Source organism: Dermochelys coriacea, chromosome 11 (genome assembly GCF_009764565.3).
Source record: "Dermochelys coriacea isolate rDerCor1 chromosome 11, rDerCor1.pri.v4, whole genome shotgun sequence".
NCBI lineage: Eukaryota > Metazoa > Chordata > Testudines > Dermochelyidae > Dermochelys > Dermochelys coriacea.
The window spans coordinates 67,048,512-67,065,162 of NC_050078.2; positions in this window are offsets into that span (position 1 = coordinate 67,048,512).

The window sequence follows — 16,651 nt, forward strand, 5'->3', positions numbered from 1 at the left end:
GTCAATCTGTTTCTTCTCTTCAGCAGGTGGGTATTGTAGTTTTAAGAATGCTTGATAGAGATCTTGTAGGTGTTTGTCTGAGGGATTGGAGCAAATGCAGTTGTATCTTAGATCTTGGCTGTAGACAATGGATCGTGTGGTTTGTCCTGGATGGAAGCTGGAGGCATGTAGGTAAGTATAGCAGTCAGTAGGTTTCTGGTATAGGGTGGTGTTTATGTGACCATCGCTTATTAGCAGAGTGGAGTCCAGGAATGGACCGCTAGTGTGGATTGGTCTAGGCTGAGGTTGATGGTGGGATGGAAATTGTTGAAATCATGGTGGAATTCCTCAAGGGCTTCTTTTCCATGGGTCCAGATGATGAAGATGTTATCAATGTAATGCAAGTAGAGTAGGGGCATTAGGGAACGAGAGCTAAGGAAGTGTTGTTCTAAGTCAGCCATAAAAATGTTGGCATACTGTGGGGCCATGTGGGTACCCATAGCAGTGCCGCTGACTTGAAGGTATATATTGTCCCCAAATGTGAAATAGTTGTGGGTGAGGTCAGCCACCAGGTTTGCCGTGACATTATCAGGGATACTGTTCCTGATAGCTTGTAGTCCATCTTTGTGTGGAATGTTGGTGTACAGGGCTACTGAAAGCTTATCCTTTTTGCAAAAATAAGACCTCCTCTCCTGAGTAATTTCATTTATGTTTGGCCATCCATTTAATGTAAGGAGTAAAACTTTAGATAACAACTTACCTATTAGTGTAGAAAACTAGCTTGTCAATAGTAAGTTGCACTTTTCTCTCGGGAGTGAACACCTGACTTCAACAGTTTTTGTACAACCTTCCTAAATGAGCATTGTAGGGCCACAAATTAATGTTGTTTCACTAGCAAAATGCTGGTTGATTAATCTCTTTTGCTAGTTAAATAACATTCAATTGGAAAAAACAAGGCATTTAGTAATAATCTGGTCCCTTGCATGTCTTCCACAGGTGCCATGAATTGCGTGTTTTGATGCATTACCAAAGACTTACAGTAATCCTATCAAGAAGTTTTTTTTATGCCAATCCCAGCCTTGTTGTCAGAACAGACCTACACTGCTCTCCAGTGTGAAGTATTAATTACGTTTATATAATGCACAGTTTTAAAATTCTTTCTTAGTGAATATTCTCAAATGCTTCCAAGACAGCTTGCAAATCAAGCAGTGGAAAATATGTAAAATATAGACGCATCAGGTTTGATCCTCAGCTGGTATGAACAGAGTTAGCTCTGTTGAAGTCAAGGGAGTTATCCCAATTTATATATGCTGAGAATCTCCTCTGTTATTTCTTTCTATTTGTCAGTATCGTCCTCCTAGCTGTTACCATTCAATTTTTGTTCACTTAGGGCCTGCAATGGGAATCTTCCAGTTGACCTTTTCCATTGAATCAGAACCATACATTGATTCTTTATGGTCTATGGCTCATGCTCACATGTTATACTGCCTCATATTTCATAAAGTTTTCACTTGGTACCTACCAAAGTTTTGTGGACCCTGCTTCTTAGTGTATGTGCAACGTGCCCTCAGGTGGCATGTGACTAGGATTCGTTGTGCTGAGTACTGACTGGGAGCGCGACGTAAACACTGGTCCATGCCTGTCCCGTGGAACCTGCTAAGCATGATACATTGTTCTCAAATGATGCCTGTTGTTTGCTCCAATATTGCCCAGCTTGTTGATGAGCTCTTTACCTCCTTTTATAAAACAGGATCCCGTAGAGATTCAGGTGACTGGCTTGGTTATGGTGATCCTAACTTACGCCATTGAGCTCTCCAGACCTGAAATGCTCGTGTCTATGATTGGAGTAAAGGAGACACATAGAAAAGGTGATCTAATGGCTTTAAAAAACTAGGAGTTGGAAGATTGATCCAGGTACTAATTCTGACTCTGCCATGCAGACGCATTTTCAAAAGTGCTCAGCATCCAGCTACTTCCGTTCTTCACAATGGGAGCTGCTGAGATGCTGAATGCCTTGAAAATCTGGCTCTAACTATGGTTGCCAAACACTTGGAAATCTGCCCCCTTAGCTATCCTGTGTCTAAGTTTCTCCATTTGTAAAATGCAGCTAACATTTGTCCATCTGTGTAAGGCATTTAGAGATTGTTTGCTATATACATGCAAATTATTAATTATTATTTAATCAAGCAATAATAATTAATAAGGAACTTCCCAGCAGGTGGGGAAATTATATGCAGCACATATTTCAAATGCATGGATATTTTTGCAAGCTTCGTTTGCACCAGTATTGCTGCCCTGACACTAGATGTGGGAGTTAACGAATAGATTCCAAACAAACATTGGAAACCATGTACGCTTACAGTTAAAAATATCTATGAAATGACCTTTCCAGGCTACTGAGTATAAAATGTTGAGGTCATTTACGAAACAAATAGTTGCAATCCAGGGAGATCGGAGTGTTTTAAAATGTGCCTTGAAGAGCCAAATGACCTTTACTGTTTCTCACTAAATTTAAAATGCTCTCATGAGTCCTGATAATACAGTTAGTGAGAGAGGCTGATCCAGGGGAAGTTAGCACATTTAGATTTAGGGCACTTGCCAAAACTCATTGCATTAACCAAGGATTTTGAAACTAAAGGCTCCCTTTGGAAGATTTCATCTGTAGAGCACAGATGCTACCCCAGGGGCAACCAAGGTCCCAGTTCAGGAAAACACTTAAGCACCCGCTTAACTGTGTGTGCTTAAGTCACATTGACTTCAATGGCATTTATACCTGAGATGAAAGTTGAGCATGCATGGCCCCGAATAAGGATGCTTTCCAGAATCAGGGCCTAGAGCATAAGACCAAGCCCACCCATCTTGATTCCAAAGGCAGGTCTTCATGCTATGGCAGGTCTTCAGATGGTGGGGGGTGATCTGGCTCAGATCAGATAAAAAAGTTGAGTAATTTCTCCCATCCCCCTGCACTTTTGGGTTTGGACAAGCTGAAGTGCTGAGATGCCATGAGAGAGGTTACTTTTGAAATACTCCTGGCCTAATTGGAAGCTGGAAGTATCATATCAGAGTCTAGTTAAGCTTATGGATCAGTGCAGAGAAGCATCTGAAAGCTTGGATCTGAAGCAAACCTTTGCAGTTCACCCAACAGGTCTAGCAGGGCAATGTCATTTTAGCTACTGAGCTGGATTCCTTTTTGCATCCATGCTCCACTTGGTGCACAGTCACTCAACCTCTCCACTGTAGCAGCATAGCCAACAGTGAAACGAGGATCGTAACTTACCCACTTCAAACTCTTTGGTGCTAGATAAACTCTAAGGATCATTGTTATCAGTAAAGGTTCTAGATGCAAGGCTTGAGCCTACTTTCTGGACTTAATTGCTTATGTTGGCATGTCACACATGTGCTGTGGGCTCAGAAGAGCTTGTTCCCATTTCATATGACTGGTAGCAACTGGAGAGAATGAATATGAAATGTGCAATAGAAATTTTAATTGTAGTCTGCTGTAATGGTTGTGTTATTCTGGAGAGACTAGCGAAGCGGGAGGCATGCTTTTGGGAATGAGGTCTTGAGAAGCCCGCAAAACCACTGGTCTCTTGGCAAGTGCCTCAACAGTGCAACGAGAGAGCCTTTAAAGTGACAACTAGGCCTCGACTTCGTCTCCAGCCTTGCATGAATAGACATTATCATCTGCCTCACTTGGGCATGGTTGGATGGAGCTTTCAGCACAAGTGAGACGATGTCACTTCTGAAAGAACTCAAAGCAAGCCAAGGTGGGGGTTGGGGTGGAATAACAGGGAGAAATTTGCATTTAATTACTGTAATTTCATTAAATAACATTTGGATAATTGTTAGGTTTCTTTTCACTGGAATTCAGAAGATTTAATGCCCAGGCCTTTTTAAACGTTAAAATGATGTATAAATGTAACGTTTTCTGGATTTCGAGTCTGGTGGCCTCATTACATGAGAGAGAGACAGAGAGAATAATAGAAAGTAAGTTCCAGCACATGTTTAGGGGCGACAATGTTAGCTGCTTTCTCTGAGAGATGAGAATACGTCGGAATGGCTGAGTTCCATGCCTAAGAAATAACAGTCAGAGGACACTACTGCAAATCGGAACATGGAGCCAGATTCTCAGCCGGTGTAAATCTGCTGGGATCCTTTGAAATCAGTGGTACTGTGCCATTAGACCAGCTGAGAATCTATCCCTATCCTATCCCTAGCCTTTGCAAGGATATACAGCAAAAGCAGGCAGGGAACACGTCCCAGCATCACCCTGCCAACGTGCCTTCAAGTCTGACCTGGAGGGCCCACCTCTTTGCAGAGGGAGATAGCTTAATGTTTATTCCATACTTGGTTCCTAAGAACAATGCTAATAGGGCTGCCAGGTGGCACCACTTGTTATGATGGTTTCTGTAATAGATACAGAACCCGGATGGAGGCCTTGCTTGCACCACTTCAGTTAAAGGCTGTGTGAACACTCTTCTTTGGTTTAAGAGTATCATATCAAGGACTAGCATAAACCTAATCAATTTAAGCGAAACTGAAATAAACCAGATTTAAATCACACTCTACCAATGGGACACTGGTTTAACTAAATTAATTGAAACTCTCAGTTTTAGTTAAACCAGCACACAGCTGTGTGGCTGAGAGCCACCAACTAATTTCAGCTCCAGAGGACACCATTTTAATGTTAGGAACCCCCAGTTCCTGCAGAGGAAGGCACTAAGTAATGTCCCTGCATGCAGCGAGAGAGATGGATACACAGATGGCAATGGCATATTCTTGTTATTTGTTTAACATAAATGGCAGGGCATAGGCCAGGTGACAAGAAAGATGATCTGCAAGAAAACAGCTCCTGGAAACAATTGTTTTGTTTGCCTGTGGCATGTTTTGAAGACATGCCTCAAGCATCATGGGGCGCTGATCAATGCTAGTTAGTGCTGAAGGGGCATGGAGGACACGGCTTTCACTTACTTTGAGCCCCATCTCAAGGGCTGGGGGTGTTTTTATTTACTTTCCTTTTACCCTCCTCTTTTTTTGCCTCCCCCCTTCCGCCCGAGTCTGTCTTCCATCTTTTATCTCTCTTGCTGAGTCTTCACTCCATGCTACTCTTCCACCCCCCTCCCAACTATAAAAAGACAGTGTGCGCTGATGGCTAGACACTGGATTGGGATCTTGGCCCCATCTTTGCCACTGCCTTCCTGTGTGACCTTGGGCAAGTCTCTTCAGGCTAGATATACAAATGGGATTAGATATTGCAATACCTCTCTCTTAGGGACTACCCTGGGACGATAGATGGGGAAGGCCTAGTTTGAGAAGCCTGCTGCTGTTTAGGCATGAGCTAAAGCTTAGTGCTGTGAGGCAGTGTCAGGGATGAGGCTTTTGCCTAGGTAGATTCAGGCACCTGAAGGGTTAGATGGCAGCTGAGCTGTCATTTTGAGGATGTCAGAGGCACCTAAATGTTGAACTTAGGTGCCTAAAAAGGCAGTAAGGCGCCCAAGGCTCTTTGTGGATCTAGTGCTTGGCCTCTATTGCCCTCCAATGCCTTAGGCTTTACTTAGATTGTAAGGTTTTCAGGCTAGGACTTTCCTTCACCGTGTCTGGCCAGCACCTTGCACAGATCTCAGGTGGGGCCTCTAGCTGCTACCATAACACAGGTATTAATTCTGATCCCCAATCTCTGGTCAACTGCAGTGACCTGGCACTGGAAGTACTGCAGTTTCATTGCTAAAACCTGCAAAGATTCCTGCACAATCAGCCAGTCAATGCTGCTGTCTATCTTATCCCTTCAACACCCCGCCCCCCCCAAACTATTGTGTCAATATTTTTATTATACAATTCTTCACTGTCTACAATCTAGCCCATAAAGATGGCTACCACAGGAGCACAAATTTATGTTCCATACAGAATGAAAACTTGGACTCTTGTGAGAATTAAAGCTGTGATGCCTTCAGAATGCCTGGTTATTACACACATGCACTCTCTGTCATTCACTGTATCACCGGGAAAACAGCAGGGAGGTCAACTGGTTTACTTAAGGACTTCCATGCAATTACATTCCTTTTGTGCAAGTATAATGCTTGAAAATAGTCCTACAAAATACTATGTTACATCCAGCTCTCTGCTAAAATTTCACTGGATCAGAGCTAATAAATGGTCATTTGTAACCTCAATAGCTAGACTTCTAGGATGAATTTTAAGTAGGTGGGATTTTTTAGTTTAATTCCCCATCCATTGCGTTCTGGCATCTTTTCACTCCCCAGCACTGGATAACAGAAGGAACAGCTGCTGGCCGAGGTAGATTAGGAGCTCTGCTTGGTACAGTGGCACACACCCAGTGATAGATTGATTTGTACAGAAGACACATGGCTCTGACCACTGTTATAGAGAGGCTCATGCCTGATCAGGTTCTGCACAAAACTTCCTGACCTGACTACAATGGCCTGATTCAACGGCCATTGTAGTCAGTCTGTGTATATAGTCTATAACCAGTCTATAACAGGTGTCGGCATAGATGTCGATAGGGAGCTAATAGGTTGCTCAAGAATATGTTGCATAATTCATGGGTTTTGCAGGCTCAGTACCACTTGTTGTGTACTGCAATTGGCTTCTTCTGTGGTGCTTGATTAGCACTGAGACCCTATCATAGAATACTTGACAGCAAAATCCCTAATGGACCATATGAAGCCTCCTGCTTTTATCAGTTTTAGAGTTATGGGACACACTGCTCAGGGAAGGATCACTTTGGTTTTATGTTATTTATATATATATATATATATATATATATATATATATATATTATTGAAGGGGGGAAGAGAGGAGCAGTTGAGACTGTGATGCAGGAAGGCCATGTAGTGTGTTTTTTAAAGATGGGCAGATTCTGAAGTTGTCTTTTCTCCTCTGGAATTTCATTCCAAGGCCGGATCCCCTCAGCTGTGAATATTTTGTTCCAATCCACATGAGCTTTTTCTGGGCTCTGTGATTTGTATAAACTTAGCAGAGCAAAACTGGTTTGGCCATTTGGAGATTGTCCTCTACTGTGGCTGGGGCCTCATCCTTTAGTGGAGAAATGCCCCTTGACTTGAATGAATTGTTCAATCAGGCTTATTGTCCACTCTCACCCCACGGAAGCATCCTTGACAGACTCTCGGGGGATACGCTGTGCCAGAGAGTATATGGAAAGTTAGACAGGAAGTCACGTGGTTAAAAAAAAAAAACTCAGGTATTTTGCATTGCTATTTACCCTTCAGGGAAAACAATGGTAGATACCTGTATAAACCTTCTGCTGGGGCAAATCCTAGCTCTCCCTCTCTGAGCAGAGAAGCCCCTAGCTGCAACAGAAACACCATCATTCCCTCCACAGGGGTGGAGGCTGTGCAGAAGCCATGCAGAGGAGTCTCTGTGCCCCCCCCCCCCCGTGCATGCCTAGGAGTAAAGCACTACAGCAGCAGCTGAGCTCAGCGTTGCAGGAGAGGGTTTGGGCTGGGGGCTCAGCCTGTCATTCTGTGCCTCTGGGGATTGACTGAACCCAAACCTGGTATGGGGGAGGGCTGTGGCTTGTGCTGCCCTGATTATTTTTTGTTTTGTGTGGTGCCCACCCTATGTTAGACACTGTCCTGGCTCTGAGGCTGTGAGACTGCCCCAAAGCCCATTGTAGTCAATGGGAGTCTTGCCATTGCCTGGACTGAGCCTTGGATCCGTCTCTAACACAATCTATCTGTTATAGTACTGAGTGTGCTGATGTCCTGCATCCTGGGACATGCAATTCCATCCCCCTGGACAAATGCAGAGATCCTACAGGCAAAGTCCATTTACTCAGGCTTCTCATAGGAGTGTTGGGCAGAGCCCTGAGGAAAGAAAAAATATTAAACCTACTCTTAGTCCAAGAAAGAAAAAAATGCTGGTTCCCATTCTCCTAACACTTCCTTTCATGCTATGGTTAATTGTGGTGAACAGCACAGCCAGATGGCCATGGAAAATTACAGCCAGAATGAACTAAAGGCAGAGTAATCTGGAGCGTGGCCATGGAATACTTCACAACAGGATAACAGCCTGGAATGACCAACCAGCCAGCACTCGGAGAAAAGGTAAAACGAATGCTTCAAGGGAAACATCTTGTTCGAATGAAAGACCCTCAGCCCGCACATAAACACTGAGCAGATGTAATGTCTGAGGCAATATTAGGAATACACTTGCGGATGAAAAACAAACACCTATAAGAGATTGTCAAGGTTCCTTCCCCACTCTGAACTCTAGGGTACAGATGTGGGGACCTGCATGAAAGACCCCCCTAAGCTTTTTCTTACCAGCTTAGGTTAAAAACTTCCCCAAGGTACAAACTTTGCCTTGTCCTTGAATCCTATGCTGCCACCACCAAGCATGTTAAACAAAGAACAGGGAAAGAGCCCACTTGGAGACGTCTTCCCAAAATAGCCCCCCAAGTCCTACAGCCCCTTTCCTGGGGAAGGCTTGATAAAAATCCTCACCAATTTGCATAGGTGAACACAGACCCAAACCCTTGGATCATAAGAACAATGAAAAAGCAATCAGATTCTTAAAAGAAAAATTTTAATTGAAGAAAAAGTAAAAGAATCATCTCTGTAAAATCAGGATGGTAAATACCTTACAGGGTAATCAGATTCAAAACTTAGAGAATCCTTCTAGGCAAAACCTTAAGTTACAAAATGACACAAAGACAGGAATATACATTCCATTCATCACAGCTTATTTACCAGCCATTTAAACAAAAGGAAATCTAATGCATCTAAAGGTGGTTACCCTTCCCTTTATATTTATGACAGAGATCTCAATCTGGGCCCAGGCCAACACCCATTAAAGTCAAGCGAAAAACTCCCATTGGCTTCAACAGGCACTGGGCGGAAGCCTCTGCCTGCAGTCTGACTTGCCATTAGTACCTTGAGTGTGATAATCAAATGTATTTAAATCGGGATAATGATATTTGACACGCTTTTGTAACACATGCTGAGATCTATTGCTGAAAAGGTATTGGATACCTAGCTCCTAGATTGGAGCTAGGTATCATTGTTACTTATTTATTATTCAGGTACAGTTCATTGTCTAGGTGACAATTTAACAATACTCAACCAGAAAACAAAACCCAGGCTATTAGCTGTACAAAAACTCAGCCCAGTGTTTCAGTGTTCACCCTTTCTCTAAAGGGTCTTATATTGCACTCCTCACCACAGTGTCTGAGTGCCTCCAATAATGTGTTGCCCATTGTGACCACATACTGCAACACCATACACAAAACCTCCCCCAGTTTTTCTGATGGGTCTGATCTTAGTTATAATTATGTTCAACACAGACATCAATGGACGTACTGCTGCTTCACGCTGATGTAAATGGGAGCAAATTTTCTCAATACCGCTGATTTCTTGGTGCTATAAATGGAGGATTGATTTTTAATCTGAAGTGTTTCAACTTCTCAGTAACATTTCACTCATATAGGCTACCTTTCAGAGTACATGATATTTGGTGTAATCTCTAGTTTAACTAGCAAATGGAGAAAACAGTGCTTTGCATTTATAGATCCTCCTTTCATCAGAGGAGCTCAAAGTAATTTACGATACTTATGATCATCCTGTTTGATAGCTAGCAAAACTGAAGCAGAGGGAAATTGACATATGATTCACCCAAAGAGAATCAATAACTGTGGGAAATTGTGTTATTTAGTTTGGATAAGAAGCCAGCTCCCTTAGCTTCCCCTTTTCTAATTCCTAGACATCCCTGCCACCAAGCGTCTGATTTCTGTTCAGAGGGCTTTTGTATCACATGTCATGCCACTGCATGTACCCTTTCCCACAAGAAATGTGGGAGCATTCTTTAGTGAAAGTGGGACGAGGAAACAGGTAAAATATATTGGAAATATGGTTTTTCCTTTTTAAATACATGCAGGTAATTTGCAAGTGGAGGTATTTCAGTATTTGTATGTCTCCTGTGAACCATTTGGTTTATAGCCCTCAGATTGCTATCATGTGGCGAATCATTCCGTTTATAGCTTTCAAATTGCTATCTGGTTGACAATCTTTCTGTTTTGCATCTTCAGCTGGTTACCTAATGGCTTTGTTCCCCATTGTTAATTGTACAGTTTGGAAAGATTTTTTTTTGGAGGGAAAAAAAATTAATAAAGTGCACTTGCTCTGCTTACAATTTTATTATGGAAACCTTTGAATGGGAGAGACTTTTCCCCACTCCTCTTGCATGCAATGTGTGCAGATCCCAGATTACCTCTCAGTGAGGTGACTCTCGGGTGAAAAGGACTGTGATGGGAGAGTTGGATATGGGACGTTGCTTGCAGATAATGTCCTGGTGTTTGTAACTTCAATTCTACTCTTCTTTTTCATCTCCGTAATTTGAACTGAATAGCGGATCGCGAATCAGGGACGAATGCTCTGTTATAGGTGTCTCAGAAGGCTATGTTATATGGTGGCCATTTAGCTAACAAAATGATAATATTAACCTTCGGAGAGGGCCCGCTCAGACAACTAGTCAGCCTTCACACATGGATGGGTGTTTTTCCTCCTTCCACGTTTACGTTAACTCCTGTTAGCATTAACAGGAGTTAGCATGCATGGAAAGGAGAGTGGGCCTTGAAGCCTGGAATGTGAATCCAGCCTAGAGGAAACAAATATGGAAATGTATCGAGCAAACCCAGTGGTAAACTGTCTATGTCCAATGCAAACTGTTAACCCAACACTGCTCTGATCTAGGGGAGTGTAAATGTGGCGTAAATCCATTGAGGTTAATGGTGTTATACTGGTTTCACACCAGTGTGTGGGCAGGATTATGCCTTATTGTATTTATCACACTTCAAGGATCTTCCCTCATTTGTGTATGATTTGAACTTCTTAAATATTTTAGGTGAATGTAGTGCTACTGCTGGTGTAGGCAAATCCTAGAGTTGGTGGGCAGTGCCCACCAAAGTGCTGGAAGGTCACCCTTCCTGAACAGAACAGGTGTAGCATAGGCGTCCCCAGTCTTCCTGCAAATAGGCCTCTGGCCTCTCCTGGAGGACTCGCCTTTCCAGAGGAATAGGGTATTTCAGGTTCTATGCCAATTTAGTCCTTGATGTTGGCAGCTTCTAGTTAATTATTTTAATATTTGTGACATGTCCACCAAGTACAAGAATGAGAGGAAATCATTCGATAGAGAAAATCTAAGCCTCCGTTTTTCTATGTAACCTGTGTGACTTAACTTTTATTGATTTGGCTCTTTTGAAAATCTCAACCAAAATGGTCATGTGAAGCAGTAGGTCACATAGGCCTGATGGTTCTCAGTATTCTGAAAACTATCCAGCCAAGGCACAAAGCAAACCTCTCCCCCATTCAGGGTCTGCCTGTGTCCAATGCAGTAGCAACTCACATACCATGGTTATTAATTATCCAACAGTAGACAGCAGTTACAGAATCTAGACATAGCACCTTTGGCTCTGACTGTAGAAATTCCCTACCCCGGTAGCTAACAGAACTTTAAAAACAGCCGGGGAAGGGGCTTGAAATGTAAATTAAAAAACACACAGTGGAATAAAATCCTACTAGCACCTCCCAGCTCAGCCAGAGAAGCCAGTTTAATTCAATTTAAAAACTCTTCATTGAATAGCCTGGCCTCCAGACAGACTGTATAATTGGTGCAGACGGCAGGTGTCGGGAAGCGTCACAGTGTGTTATTGGGCCAGTGTATACTGTGGCTGATATAGACACAGGCGGTTCAGATAATGCACAGGGCACGGTCAAGACCTGGCTGCTTCCTACTGTTACATAATTGTAAGGTCTGACTATGCTGTCTCCCCAACAATGCGCCGTACAATGAGATGACTGCTTGGCAATGGGCAGTACTGGCAATCCCAGATCTTCAAATATCATTAAATCAGGCCCCCCCCCAGAAAGACTGAGATTTTTTTACAAAATTTTTTTCCCCAAGATACCTTTGAGCACTTGGGTCATATTTTCAGGCTTTTTTTCTGCAACTAGGATGGCTAGAAACTCACTTTTTTAATTGAGAGCCGAGAGAGAGTCTCACAATCGTTGACTGCATGAGTTGGCAACAGTGCACTGGTGAAATCCCTATCTGCACAGTGGCATGCAATGAGGAGCTGAGATCATTATGAAAACGATTTTTCAGCTAGCTAGGAAGATTTCCTGGAAATTACTGACAGTTTGAAAGTAGGAGAAAATTTAGCCTCTCTGCATGCCCCAAGGGGATGATCTTAGTTAGCCATCCAAGGCTGATTTTTTTTCCTCTTCATTATCAATTGCGTTGCTGCTCATCGTTCTGTCATTTTTCTCTTAGGCGTGATTGGTTTCATTGCAATAAGCAAATTTATCTCATATGTTTGTGTTGGAGGTGGGGAAGGGTCCTGTAAGTCATTTCAAGTGTGGCACACCTTAGAGTTTGCTGTAGCTCCACTGGATGTTCAGGTCCCTGCTCTGTGGAGAAGAGATTTGAAGTTGGGTCTCCCCCGCCCAGATGCCAGTACTAGCGATGTGTCTATGGACTCTGTTACAGGCCTTTCTCAATCTCTCCTGTGAAAGCTCTTCCAGTTTTAACAAATAACTTTCAGTGGGGCAAGGACTTGTCATTGGGTTTTCCACCACATAGGGGAGTGCTCTGACCAACCGTCCATATTGTCATTGTTTGCTTTCCCTGGCCCAATGACTATTCATTATCTATGAAGTCATTAGGCCAGGGAGAATGACAGTACAGCATAGGGGTTTGGGCATTTATCTAGGATATGGGGGAGACCGCAATCCAAGTTCCTTCTCTGCATCAGGGAGCTGTGCTGGTAACATATTCACCCCTCTGTTTATTGTGTGTGTGTGTGTGTGTGTGTGTGTGTGTGTATGGGGGGGGGGTTCCTGGGTAGCTGTTTGTTTGTTTGGTTGGTTGGTTGGTTTGTTCCTTTACTCAAAGGAAAAGTAATCATCTAGTGGTCTGGATTAGTTGAAAATGTCTTCCCCTGGTGGCCAATGCACTGGGGGAATGGACTGACAGTTGTGCAAAGGCTGCTGGCGCCACTGCACAGGGGAAGCCACAATCTTGCATTTCCATTCCATCTTCCAAAGCGGGGGAAATAAATGGACCATTTCAGGATATTTACCCTTCTTTCTATGTTATGCCAAGACAGGCATACTCAATTGCTGCAATCATGGAGCCATCGATGAAAAATCTGAGGCGCACAAAGGAACATTTCTTTCATATTTTATTGAATTTCATTTATATTAAATTAAAAATATATTTCTGACAGATTCATGTAACAAAAATGCAGAACAGTTTTCAAATTGTTCAGCTGGGATGATCAGTGGGGGATGAGCTAAGCGGGTCCCAATCTACATTTGTCTTAACAAACAGGTAAAAGCACTATCACCAGGAGGCGGGATTTGGGAGTGTGTACACTGAAAAGAAGGTCCTAATCAGACAAAGAAAAGAGCCTCCCCAGCCTCCAAACGAAAAAAAAACCCATGAAAAATCAAGGCAAAGGGAAATAATACTAAACTATATAGCTAATGTTAACCGAAGTCAGTATGTATTTTAACAGTGCATAATCCTTCATAGCTGAAATATGAGACAAAAGGTTAAAGTAACATTACGCCACACACAATTGGCATACGTTACTGTGTAAGCAAGTGCAGAAAGTCTGAGCATACCACAATAGTGCTAAACACAGTCACACCGAATGTCAAAATGATATCTCCAACGAAAGCTAAAAAAAGGAAATAAATCACCAGCAAATTACTTATATACAAATCAACCCTAAAGACAATTATGTTCTGAATAATGATGTCCACAAAAAGAAAACAAAAACAACATTATCCTTATTTACAAATGCAACTAGCCATGTCTTTAACAAGCTATAAAAATACTATTCACATTTTCAAAGTAACATACAGTAGTTTTTTTGTTTGTTTCAAAAAGGTAGCTAACTCTGAGTGCACCGTGTCATGTGAATGAGGATGTCATGATGTTACTTCTCTGTTCCTTGAAGGTACTTCACAAGGCAGAGATCTTTTTGTTTGTATTTTTACACTTTAAGAATGCAGGGAATTGGCTAAAAAATATAACACTCTAAGTTTCTGCCTTTTCAGGTACCTCCAGTTAAGCACCCCATGTTGACTCTACAAAAGAATGCTTTGCTGAGAAGATGGAGTGTGATGGGAAAGAACAATGAACTCAACAATTTTCTTGCACTGCAAATAGGACATCGATTCTTGCAGACTCATATAATTCCTCTGGTGTGACCTTTCTTGGAATCTAATCCACTGATCCTATGCCCATTGAAGCCAAACTCTTGAGCCCCTTCAAAGGGAGGAATGTTTAAAGGGGAGCCTACACAGTGGATTTCAGAGCCATATTTGGATTAGAGTGGGTTGAAATGGGGAAAATAGCAATTTTTCTGATTTTTTCCCCCCAGTTCAAGTTCAAAATTTGTAATATTTCAACCTGCTCTACACTTTGGATGAAAAATGAGTAAAAAAAGAATTTTTGAACATTAATTTCTAAAAAAAAAATTCTTTCATCACCTCTAATTTCTGGGCCACTCAGAATGCTGTATCATTTTGGGGCCATTTCTACATATTCCAAGCCAACCCTTCCAAAAATCAACCTATAAAAAGACAGCTTCCACCATACGCACAAGCCATCTAAGTTATGTCATCTTCAAAGGGCAGGTTGTTTTGGTGCATTCAAAGTTAGTTACCCTTTACACAGCTGCTCAGTTTAATAATCGACCCATTTAACAGCAGTATCAGTTTATGCTACATATTTCATAGTACCTTACTTCAAAAGAAACGGCTTACATATCTACACTTACTTATAAAATACCATTCACAGTTTGTTACTGTGGTTTTCCCAAAATGGTTGAGTCTTCGGAGTGTTATGGAAAATACAGTGTTTCCGCCCTACAAAGGTTGAAAGGGTAACGGGGCTCTGGAAAGGAAGTATTTGCAAAAATGCACATCTGAAACAACCAGAATGAAATTGCTTTCCCATCAGAGCAAGTACAGGACTTAAGCACCTAAATTCCACTGAGGAGCTGCTCCTAACTCCTATTGAAACAATGGGAATTAAACACTTGTGAGGAGCTGACGATTCATTGTTTTGGACCAGATTTGGGCACACTTATGCTGTACCACTCCTGTGACCACCACCAATGACATGACTAGGCAGCTGCAATGATTGTTATTTCTCTAATCATGATCATCTGACTACTCCCCCATCTGTTATTGCTTCTTGTCATATACTGAAAATGGTAAGATAAGTGGGGCCGGAACCACCTTAACTTGAAGCTTGTGCGTAATCCCACCAACTTCAATGGAATTTCCGCTAGTGCTTGGATCAGGATGTTTTCCTGAACTGGGACCTATAGCTATGCACAATACCCAGCACCAATCCCTGATATGTTCTGCTATACAAATAATAATACCTTACAACTTGAGTAACCCCAGTGCCATTAATGCTACGAAGTAAGGTATTTCCTGTGAGTAAGGGTGTCTGACGCTGGCCCTTATCTTTGAAAGAAGCGGCTCAGTGTTAGAATCCCAACTAGGAAGTGGCAGAGGGAAAAAAGAAAAGTTTGTCGACAAAGTAATTTGGACAGTCTAAGCTAGTGCCTCCAGCCACACAACTTTGTTTCTGTGCATTTGTCCTCTATTTTTAAAAATGTATTTGAACAAATAACTTTTCCTACCCATCTGCGTAAAGCTCACTGAAAAAAACATTTTTAAAAAATCAGCTAAAAAAAGCAATACTGGGCAAAGGATGCCCTATTAGACTGCAACAGTCTCCACCACGTTATGAAGCATGAAAATAAAAGAGAAAGAACACCTATCAATAATCCATAGGCCCATCTTTCTAAAGCAAATAGATATGGTTATTTTACAATGAATACACCAGCAGTGGGAGGTTGGAGGTCAACGGTAATGAGAGAATTACAAGTGGCAGATTTGAAAGGGAGCAGGAAACTGATACGACTAAATTTACAGGCTTCATGTTGTTATTGCGACGAAAAAGAAGAATGTACCTTTAAAAAGGTATTTACAGAGTGAAAAATAAAGGCGACAGCATCTACCTGGAGTAACTTTTCAAAAGCCAACCGGCATTCTGGTAACAAATGGCCTGAGTCTCATTTATACAAAGGCCCTTATATACCAGTATATAAAGTAGCCTTAAAGTGGGTGCCACTATCACTGACTGTGTAAATGAGCAGTCATGCTAAAGCACCTCTGCACCCACCTTGCATTTACAACCAAGAAAATGTGAATGGCTGTAAAATGCTAATCAAGGCCCCTTAATACCACTCTGGCAAATATTCCCCCTCCCGCCCTGGTCCATAATAGCTCTATACTGGCTCAGTCCCTGGAACAGATCAGAGCAGGTGTCCTGAATTCCCTGCAAATAACCAGCCATCCCAAGGTACATACACAGGGAGCTGTGGGAAACAAAGCTTAAGTTAGAGCAACCCTGAGGCTGTTACACTGGAGAAGGGGCATGGCCCCAGAACAGAGGCAGCCTGATTCAGAGTGGTGCTAAAACTCCTTTATAGCTTGCGCACCACATAAAGAAGGCTTTCATTTAAAGTCCCTGCATGCCGCCATAGTGATGTAAAAGAGCCTTAGCACAAATGAGCAGTCAGGCCTCCATTGTACAAAGGTGCCTTGGA